Consider the following 11,680-nt stretch of genomic DNA (forward strand, 5'->3'; position numbering starts at 1 on the left):
ATAGCCCCAAACTCCCTCTATAAGCAACCCCAAAATCCCTCCATTATGGCCATTAATAGCAGCCATTCTTCACTATTGACAGCAGCCATCACTATTAACACCACCCCTCTTATCCGTCCTCTCCTCTTCAACAGCACCATTACAACATTTTTTTCTTAGCTCCAACCTTCTATTAACAGCCACAAATACCATTCTAACCTTCTCTAGCATTGCGGTCTATTTGATCTCCTTGCCTCTGAACACTCCTACAGCAGCTACTACAATCCTCTTTTCCTCTTAAGAAGCCCAGAACTATCACCGTTGAAGCTCTCATCCGTAGATTTTTGAAACAACATTCACACAACCGGATTGTTCTCTAAATACTCTGAAGGATCTCACAAAACTCGACCCTTGCAAGTGGTAAGTTCCGTTTTTTTTTCCTTTGTCTCTTCTTACGCCTCTTTAATCGTTATTCTATGTGTAGATTTTATTCACGAGTTTTAATTCATAAATTCTCACGAGTTGACTCGCTGTTTTTTGTGTTGTTAGAAGTCTGAAATTTATTTTTCTATCAAAGTGACACGCGAGCCGACTCGCTATTTTTTTATGTGCTTAGAAGTTTCAAAATTGGATTTTTCTATTAAAGTGATACGAGTCAACTCATTGTCCGTTTATGTGCTTACAAGTTTCGAAATTTGTTTTTCTATCAAAGTGACAAGCGAGTCGACTCACTATTTTTTTTTATGTGCTTAGAAGTCCGAAATTTGTTTTTCTATCAAAGTGACACGCGAGGTTACTTGCTATTTTTTTTTATGTGCTTAGAAGTTTCAAAATTGGATTTTTTTATCAAAGTGACACGAGTCAACTCATTATTTTTCTATGTGCTTAGAAGTTTCAAAATTGGATTTTTTATCAAAGTGACACGGGAGTCGAGTCACTGATTTTTGAGTATATAAGAAATTTAAAATTGATTTTCTCAATAAAATAGGTGCGAGTTGACTCACTAATTTTCATGTATATGCGAATTAGTTCATCAAGCAATTTACTAATATTTGCAACGTGTTATTTGTTCAGAAATTTTTGGCATATATGTGTAAATGGTTGATTCCCTCATTGGCCCTATGTCACTAGTATTTTAATGTGAGATTTTGCACACATGGGTTATTGGTGCATTGACTTATTGATTTACCATGTGTTCGTGATTGGAATTGTCATGATCACAATTCCCATTTTTGAGAGATTCAATTTTGGAACATTCTAATTTTGAAACTTTATAATTTTCTAATTTGCAAAATTTTCTCATTATAATTTTCTACTTTAGAAAATTCATATTTGCCAATATCTAATTTAAAATTTGGCATATTCATGATTTTCTAATATGGATCATTTTGTATTTCCGAATTAGAAATCTCATAAAGTACCAATTTGGATGTTCCATATTGATGACTTTCCAATTTGGAAAATTTTCATGAATTCCTATTGTAGTCAATTTGGGAAATATTTACGCATTCAGATTCGTGATTAAAATATTGCCACGTGGACGTCGGAGCATAGGTTAGAATTAAGGCTTTTTCACATATTTCCATTTTTATTCGAAATTCGAGAAATTTTACGATATTTGGGAGATTATTGGCCTTGAGATTCGTTTAGCACCTGCGATATAATTTGATGATGATCGGACCATAATCTTGACTTTAGTCTCTACCCGTTGACCGTAGGATAGTTTGGATCGTAGTAGAGACCGATCATCTCGATCGGGCATGTTCGGTGCCTAACACCTTTTGAAACCCATAATCTAACCCCTTACCCATTTCTCTGATCCGTGGACCGAATCGATCCATTTCGGAGTCATTTATGGTTTTTAGACCTAAACTAGGAGGCGACTCCTATCTTTCAAAATCTTTCATTTACCAATCGAACCCTTATCCACAATTTGATGGAAAACGGGTTGAGGCGATTTCATCCTTCATGTTCCTCAAGGGATAAAATGGTTTCTATTTAAATCTCTTTAGGAATTATTTTCCGTTCCGAGGTCAATGACCTTTGCTTTCTCGATTAAAGGTTGAGCTTAACCATTATCTTCTTGTTCAAGATAAAAATCTATCCTCAGAGCTAGATTATTAGTTAATTTGTTAATGCGCTTGAGGTATTCAAAAATTTCATTTATTCAAATGGAGCGACAAACGTCATTCTAGACTTGGCAAATGAACTCGACTCATAGAAATGAGTAGACTCAATCTAAATAAGACATGACCTTACTTAAAAAAAAAAAAGAACTCGAGCTAACCCAAATGACTCATGAAAATTCAAGACAACTACCCACAATGGGCTTGATTAGGATTGAGACATTGCTTACAACTAGCAGGATTGAGGCACGGTGATCTTCAAAGAACGATTGTGTAATTTTGTGAAATTTTAAAGCTATTTCTGACTGTTAACTTAATATTGATGTTTGTTATAACTGGTCGGATTTACAACCCTAGCTAGATGATGGACGATTGATCTTAGGTATAATGATAACCCCACCAAAAGTGAATTCCAGTGTTACCCCCTTGATAACATTTTAAAATCCTGGGATTTAATTAAATTTTGTGCACCAATCCATTAAACAATTCATCCATTCAAGGATTATTCAGAAGGAAAATAATTTTATTGCACTCTTGAAAATTATTGAAAAATAATGTTTATATTATATAAAAATTTTCACAAATCTGATTATTTTTTACAATATATTTTGGTAATTTTTCAAGGTCCATGCAAAAAAATAGATTTTTTGTAAAAAACATATTTCAAAAAATTTTCATGCAAAAATAGATCTTTTGTAAATCATTTTTACTCCCTTTTCTTTTGGAAAGCATTTTCTTTTGGAAAACATTTTTTTTGAAAAATATTTTTTTTCTTTTAAGATGAGTTGAAACTCGAAAGACTTTGATTTCCAATTTGGCCCGTCATGTTCGTTAGATCGAGATGGACTGGGTCGTTGCTAAAAATGGATTCTTTATTGGGTCGGTGCACCCATTTTAATTTCAAGTCAGGTTAAATAAAAAATTTTATTCTTGAGGAAAACTATACATTCTGATCTCATCATTCACATACATTCATCATTCACAAGGTCCTATTCAATAAACAACCCGAGAATACCCACGATAAGTTCGAGTCGTGACCTACAGGGGTGGTTTCTAGACTCTAAGCTTACTACGTACAATACATTTTTATCTAGCTACCCTTGTCCAAGTACACCTATATACCTCTTGAGCATACTTAATCAGACAGTACGTGATGACTTGGTTTGATATACCATATAGGTGATAATCTAAAACTTCAACCCACTTCTTTGAAATCAAAAGCAGTCAGTTTACTCCCCAGATCAGAGGTGGCACGCGATGCTTGAGCAAAGGCATTCTTAAATCACCTCTTTTCTAAAATAGACGTAGTCTATCCTCCTAGTACCGTACTACATTGGAACAGGATCTCGTTTAGGCACTGATTTTGATCAAGAAGTTCAACTGATGTACTTATATTATCTTTGATATACCTATGGGTATGAGTCAAGAGTTGTAGCTTTCATAAATGGTTTGGCATCCCACAAGGGGACAGACCACGTACTAGTACTACGTTGGCAAACAGGACATGTGACTGTGTAGCTTACAATAGGTCAAAGGCTCAGGTCGCTTTAGCCTTAGTGCATCAATATACCTTTTAGATTCACCTGATCAAACGGTACTGATGCCCCAATTTTATATACCCTAAGGTACGTGACTGAAGTTGTGATTTTTATGAATGACGTCATATTTCCGAGGAGACCGGGCCACGCACTAGTGCCACGTTGGCTATAAAGGACATGCAATGTGCAATGTAATAAAATAAACGTGCTAGTGATGTGTGCAAAACAACGTGGGGTGTGCCCGGGGCCTTTTTTGAATAAATGGGCCTATGGGCTAGATCAGATCATTAATGGGCCACAATCATAGTGAATACAATCATCAAAGATTATCAAGATCAAAGTCATGGCATGCAAATCAGGAGGAATTAAAATCAACCAATCAATCAAGACCAATCAATTAATTAAAACCAATCAATCAACATGTTAGAGTTAAGGTTCCATCAATCAAGATATCAAAAGGGTATCATCATATCAATCGGGTATCAAAAGTGAAATCATGCACCCTAATCTAGCACATAACCTATTCAAACATGGACTCATCGAGTTAACTCATCTTATAGCATTCAATCCCCATATAACATGAAAATAATATCATCATAACATATCAAGGGAATGTATAAGAACAAGCAACAAATTGCATGAAACTAATAAATTCAAACGAGTTAACTCGATTCATTATGTTCAAAATTGGGCAACACATTATGGTAAAATCACACAAAGAGAATTAAAATAAATAGCACACAACTAGTTCCTCATGTGATGTAATATGAGTTCAACTGAGTTGACTCACCTAAAAATTCACTCCTATGGTTGATTTTCAAAATCCAATCCTTTTTTTTATGGTCCAATCAAAGATCGCTTTGAACAACTCAAAACAAATCGAGTTTTCACTGAACATTGAATTGAAGATGGATTGATAGTTGTAGAGATAAAGAGTGATGAACCTTTTATATTTTTTATTTTTTTCAAAAAATTAACAAAAATAATTTCTTTATGATCCAAACAAAGATCACTCTGGGCGAGGACCAAACTAGCTTGACTAACACAATAAGATTTCAAAATTTTGCTTAAATCAACATGGTTTATCACTTCGATAATCCAATGTCACAAACTTCTAGATTTAATAGAAAAGTTTGGATCTAAAAATAAAATTCACATTTTTTCTTTGATCCAATGTTTTGAAAATAAGCGATCACAAAATCTCAAATCAAAAATAAAAATTAATGATTTTTCTTGAACATTTTCTTTTGAAAGTTCTTGAAATTTCTGCTTCCATAAGCCTAAGACATTGGACGGTAATTTCAAGTGACACACAATGAGTTCAACGACTCTCACTAACAAAGAAGCCTTACTAAGTTAGTTAAGCTAGCCCCATCCATAGTTTGTTAAATAAAACATTTTATAAAACAAACATTTGTTGTGTTGCTGCCTGTACACAGGTTTTCTCATTCTTTTGTTTTTGTTTTTCTTTATCTTGCTACCACACAACACACAAATTACAAATATATGTTGTTGCCAGCATGCTACACTCACAGCAAAAATTTTTTTTTATGTTTTGTTGCTTATGTTGTGCCAGCATAACCTTTTTCATTTTATTGCTACCAACACACATCACTCACACATCCACACCTTTCTCTCTCTCTTACTCTCCACAACCAACACCAACAGCGTCCCCCCTTCTTTCTCTGAATTTTTTTTTAACCCCCAAAAAAAAATATCGCATCTTGAGATTAAGGACCTCTCTTCTTTAAAAGACTCTACAGAGTTGTTTTCATTGGTTCTATTTGGGACTTTGTTTTGGTTACCTGGCAACATCTCCAGTAATAACTCTTCCTCCACACGAATCAACAACATCCATCGCTTGTTTCTGATCCTCAAATGGCAACTTATCTGTTTTCTTGATTCTTCATTCTAGAATTGAGAAAGAGAAAGAGAGAGAGAGAGAGAAGTTGGAGAGACGTCCTCTATGTCTTGGTGTTTCCATTGGAGAAGAAGATAGGAAGAGAAATTTTCTCTTCTTACTAGCGGCACACCACCCTTTAAGAGAAAATTGTTACTGTGTTACTAACAGCACGCACTTTAGACAATGTTTTTTTTAATTAAAAATAAAACAAACATTTAAAAAAAAATCACTTATTGATGTTGCTAACAGAATGTCTCTTACACAAAATTTTCTTTTTTAAAAAAAAACCATCCAAGGATAGATCAACGCATGCCTAAAAAAACGACAATCTCCCTGCTTCAACAACCATTAATCCATTCTTAATAACACCAACCTTCGAAATTTTGCATTATTTAGGGTCACCCTAAACGACCCTCAATTGAACCAAAATAATACTTGATTGAACTATAAAAATAATACGTCAAGATATCATGCTCAAAATCGAACCAAATGATGTTAACAGAGGGTAATACACACCCAAAAATAAAGTGCACCCAAATAATAAAAATGAGTTAACAACCATTTTCCCCATATCATTACCTTCTTGACACCCTGCATTATTTAGGGTCATTCGGAATGACCCTTGAATGAACTATAAATAAGATATTCAACATCCAAACCAGTAATCAATAATTGAGCAAAACGAATGATAAAAATAAATAAATAAATAAAAATAAACAAATAAACCACTAAAAATAATAAACAAAAATAAAAAAAGGTCCTACTAGCAACGCTTTCCATACTTGGGGCTTTTCAAGTCTGATCCTCAATAGTCTCTAGTGGAGTCGTCACTGAAAGCGCCCTAGATATGCGGGATGCGCGGATCCACTTTTGACTTTGAGGTTTGAGAGTTGCCACCTACTTATTATGGTCTAGGAACCGAACATTAACTCAAAACGGATAAATAAACAACTAATCTACTAAAAAATATTGAGTTCAGGGATCAAATTACGGGATTGGAAGGTGTTAGGCACCAATCCCGCCCAGTAAACGTCGGTCTCTACTAATTCTCAAAAACGATTACATTGCTAAAAAGACCTAAATAATAATAATAATAAAAATAAAAATATTTACCTTTCCAACGCAACGGTTTTGTTCCCTCAGATCTGATAGAACAGCTCCTCATATAGTACTCTTCACTTTGTTCTGTCACTAGATTCGCTTCAGACCTCCAAGACGAAGTACCATCTTCTTAGATCTGAATATTTTTGATTTGTTTATGGATTTTTGGGTATTTTTGAGGGGTTTCTAAATATTTTTTGAGCTAAAGTTGGGGTATGGATATTAGGTAAAAAGTTAGGGCTTCAAAATTAATGTTTATGGGAGGCTAGGAAAACTTTTTGACCTACTTTTCTTAGAATTTATTTTTTTGATACGAAAATAGGTTGTAGGGTCCCTTATTTATAGATTTTTTAAAGTACTTTTTAGATAAAATTAGTATTTAATTATAATTATTTTAGATAGAGTTAGTGTTTAATTATAATTATTTTTAAATAGAGTTAGCATTTAATTAGAATTACATAAGATAGTTTTATAATTTAATTAGAATTCTCTTAGATAGTTTTAGAATTTAATTACGTTTCTTTTAGATAATTTTAGAGTTTAATTAGAATTATTTTAGATAGTTATAGAGTTTAATTATAATTTTATTAGGATTTTGACTTTGGTCTTATTAGATTGATTTAGGATTTTGACTTAAGTCTCACTTGATTGACTTGACTTTAAGATTTTGACTTAAGTTTTACTTAATTGACTTGAATTTAGGGTTCTCACTTAAATCTTACTTGATTGACTTGACTTTAAGATTTTGACTTAAGTCTTACTTGATTGACTTGAATTTTAATTAGGATTTTACTTTACATTAATTAATATTTTAATTATTAATTTTAGAATTTTTAATTATTAAAATGGTAAAATTACCATTTAGTCCTCGAAAATGACTTTTTGCGTTTTAAGTCATTTTTTAATGTTCCAAGATGTTTTGAAATTGATTTTTGGTAAGGAATTCAATGAGAATATTGGTTTTTGTCTTTTATGAAATTTTTGTGTGAAATGGTGGTGAGCTTTTTGAAGGGCATCTTCGTAATTTTATCAAATTTTGTAAAAATTTACGAAATAGTTTATTTGATTTTGATTTATTATTTTATGTATTTGAAAGAGTTTTTCTAAGGGTAATGTAGGCTCTAGGGATGTTTTGAGGTTAGGTGTATTTTGGTAATTTGGTTATTTTTTAGTGATTTTTATCGTGAAACTTCTTTTTGTATGAAAAATGATGATTTTTATATTTTTGAAATTATATTTTCCTAGCGTAGCGTGGTTTCTATAGTTTTGTTAGTTTGATATACCTCCTCCAAATTTCTGAAATATATTTAGCAATAAAATATAGCAATGGAATAATCATCCATCATTGGGAACCATTGCGATCGAGTTGACGAGTTGATTAATTAGGCGAATGCAAAAATGGGGTGTCTACAATCTGCTTTGTTTATTTCTTTTTAGGCCTTCCCTTCCACAGGTCCCTCTGTCCCAAGTGCTAATCTTGCGGGCACTACGGAGCAGGATGTTGCTTTGGATGCAGAACTCTTCTTCACAGATTTGGAGGAACGACTACAGATGCATGGTCTATTTTCTTCCGGGGTGTCGGACTCTGGTGCAGTGACTGGATCTTCCTTTGGAGTGATCCCCGAGACTTAGAGTGCCCGGGATGATGCTGCCCCCCCTTCGATCTGACTTTCGATGTACCTTGTAACGCATATAGATATTTTTATATTAGATTCAGACATATTTGTATAAACATTTCGAAATGTTGTATATATGTGCATTTATGTTCATTATTCCTTGCATTTGTTGTATCATTATGATCATATGTGCAATTGACTCGGGCTCCAACAGGCTTCTTAGGCGTGATATCGATCATCAGGGCTTTTGAGCCCTTTGAGTGTTGGTGAGCTTACGAACGGGTAAAGGGTGCGATTAGGGTCCAAAAGACCCTTCGAGTATGTTCTTCAGTGGTGTGAGCTATTTGAAGGGCCATAGGCCCAATGGTGAGAGACACAAATAGTCAAGTGATACGGAGATGTGTGATTTTTGAAGGCTTGGTTTGACATCGTATGATCTTGGCGAGTTCCTACGTGCCTGGTATATATTTTGAGAGCTTTCGAGAGTTTTGAACGTATTTATGGAGCACGTAGGAGTCTCCATTATTTTCCATGTGATTTTAAGGTTTTGAGATATGTGGTGACCGTTATGTGGTCCTGAGTTTTCAAGCACTCAAACAATTCAAGGCCCCACGGCTAAAAATGTTCTAATCCATGTTTTCTATACAGATAAGCTTTACCAAGCTTTCATCTATGCTAAGAGCACGGATAAGGCATTTTGGATTTCATCCGTGCCTCAAGCACGGATAAGTCACATCTTACTTTATCCGTATTTGTAACGCGGATAAGCTGGCATTGATTTTATCATACTTTAGGCACGGATAAGTCAACTTTGACTTTATCCCTGTTCACAACGCAGACCAGCACGATTTACTCCATGCTTTAAGCCTGTTTCACCATCAATTTTGCCCTAACATTTCATTTTTCACGATTTTACTTCCCTCTTTCACATTTTAGGCAGATTTTTGCTCTCCTTCTTCTTCAAGGCTTTATTAACAAGCTTTATAGAGGTATCCTCTACTCTTCCCAACTTGAAATGTATGGCATTGTCGATCCTTTCTTGAGTAGTTAGACAGATAGCATGAATAATGATGAGAAGGCTCAATGGTATTTGAATAAGTTGGGATTCACTCTTTCCTTGCCAAAGGTCCCATTGCAATGGGGCTTGATCGAGGTGATGTTAGGGTATTGGATTCCTAACTCAATCTCTTTCGATTTGGGGAGCATGAAATGACTCCCACCATTGAGGAATTTGAAGTGTTATTGGGGCTTGAAATATCGACGTGGTTGTAGTTCCCCCCCTTGCGTGATGGGTATCGAAACAACACTTCCAACTTCTTGGGGATAAATCGTAAATTTTTTAAGATTCCGGATGGTGGATTAGTTTTGAAGACAATGTCCAAATCTTTTTTAGTTGAATGCCTCACGGATCCTTCGAAGCTGTTGATTCACTTTAATGCTCTAACTTTGATGGTGGTGAGTCCACTTTTGTTTTCGGGTGGTCGAGACATCATAGATCTTTCTCTTATTCACGTGATTCAACAAGTCCGGGAAGGACGCGGTTGTCACTAATACTTTTAAGTGAGATGTTCCAATCTCTTATGGCTTGTTTGCCCAGTCGTGATCGGCTTTTTTGAGGATGTGCTATACTCCTGCAGGTAAGTTCCAAACTTAGCTTAGATTTAAATTTAAATTTTGACTTCACTAGTTTTTCAAGGTTTAGAATGGACCTATTATTATAGTTTTGGTTTATGGATCACATGGCCTCAACTGAAGTTGTTAACCTCACATTTTGCATTAAAGCTGATCTCATCCTTATGATGTCGAGGCGAGTTGCTCCCTTCGTCTCAGGTGGCAAAGAAGAGTGGTATTCCTTTATTGGCAACCTTGATGATGAAGAGGTAAGATGGGTCGGTGCTTTCCAACCTCGAGGGTCTCTTGTGATTGCATTTGATGGTGCCCGTTTTCTTGTCTTGATTGGTCTTCACGGGGCAACTCATTATATACCACTTCGGGTTCTCTGGCAGTTTGGTCATGATCAGTGTGTGCTTATCACTGAGGATTTTAATGAGTTAGTTGGTCCTTTGTCGACTGTACTTCTGAGTTGACTTGTAAAAGAATGGAGTCGAGTTGAAGTTCTGAGTCAACCCATTTTCGCAGTATACCTATTCCTGGCATACTTACATTGGATTCGAGAACTCGTTTCTGAGAGGCTATCGGTGTCGATAGTTTCCCGAACACGCCCGGGTGCTTCATCCTTCTTTGATTATCGAGATCGAGTGGAGGAGTCTTAGACTAATTATCGTAAATTCAGGTTATCTGCCCTTGCCTAGTCTGGATCTAGTGACAGTAGCAGCATGGCTAGGCTTCAAACTGAAGTTGGTAAGTTGAGGGACAGACTTGCCTAGTGTCCTCATTTTGATGACTTTGCAGCATATTTGGTGAGTCGCGATGATTATGATGCTAAAAAAGTGATGATGAGTTAGGCTGCACAGATCCGTATTTTAGAGGAATGCCTTGACTCTTTTTTATTTCTCACCATGATGTTTGACTGACTGCGTTGTATTCCCTCTTTTTATTTTTTTTTCATTATCTGAATGTATGCAAAATGTTGAAAGATTAATGAAAAGAAAATAAGTTTTGTACTTACTTGGTCTCAGGTGTATCTATTGTTCTTAAAAACAAGAAGTTTTGTTCAATAAGACCTAGATTTATCGTCATTAGCCAAAATAGTAGTTTTTTAAATCTAATGAAATGTCTTTATCAAATGAGTATGATAAATTCAGAATTTGTAAAATCTTTGGTTGTAACGGTCTTGGTGTTTTTGCCAAACACAAGGGACAAGAATATCAATTACTCTTTTGATTCCTTTAAAGTCATCCCCATTGCCCTGGTGTTGGAAGACTATTTTATATTCAGGCCACGGGTTTTCTTGGAAAGATTTCGCTATTCACAGTTTATATTCTTCCAGGCCAGGAGTTCTTTTTTTTTTCTGTCCTTATTGCCCCTGGTGCCAATTACAATTTTTACCAAACCTAGTTTCCACATTTTTGCTCATCGACGTCCCTTTTGAGATTTTCATCGTGTCGGTGGCTTTGATCTTGCCAAAGTCTGATTCTTTTACTCATAGCGCCTTTTCAGATTTTCACTATGCCCTTTTAGACTATACTTGTATTTTTAGATTTTTTACATTACGATTCTTGCTCAGAGTCTCTGTGTCTTTGTGGCTTGGTGACTCAAGTTGAGCTGCGAGATCGGCGACTCTAATCTTATAGTGGCACTCTTTCTTGAGTAATAGATCTAGATTCTCCTCTCGAGTTAGTTGATGACTATTCGTGGTTCGACAACTCAAGTTGAGCCGCGAGATCGACTACTCTACACTTCGAGACTTTTTTTTCTGAATATCCGACCTGGATTCCTGTCTCGAGTCTTCTAATG

This window comes from Akebia trifoliata, chromosome 9 (genome assembly GCF_017979445.1).
Source record: "Akebia trifoliata isolate Shusen 1 chromosome 9, ASM1797944v1, whole genome shotgun sequence".
Lineage (NCBI taxonomy): Eukaryota > Viridiplantae > Streptophyta > Magnoliopsida > Ranunculales > Lardizabalaceae > Akebia > Akebia trifoliata.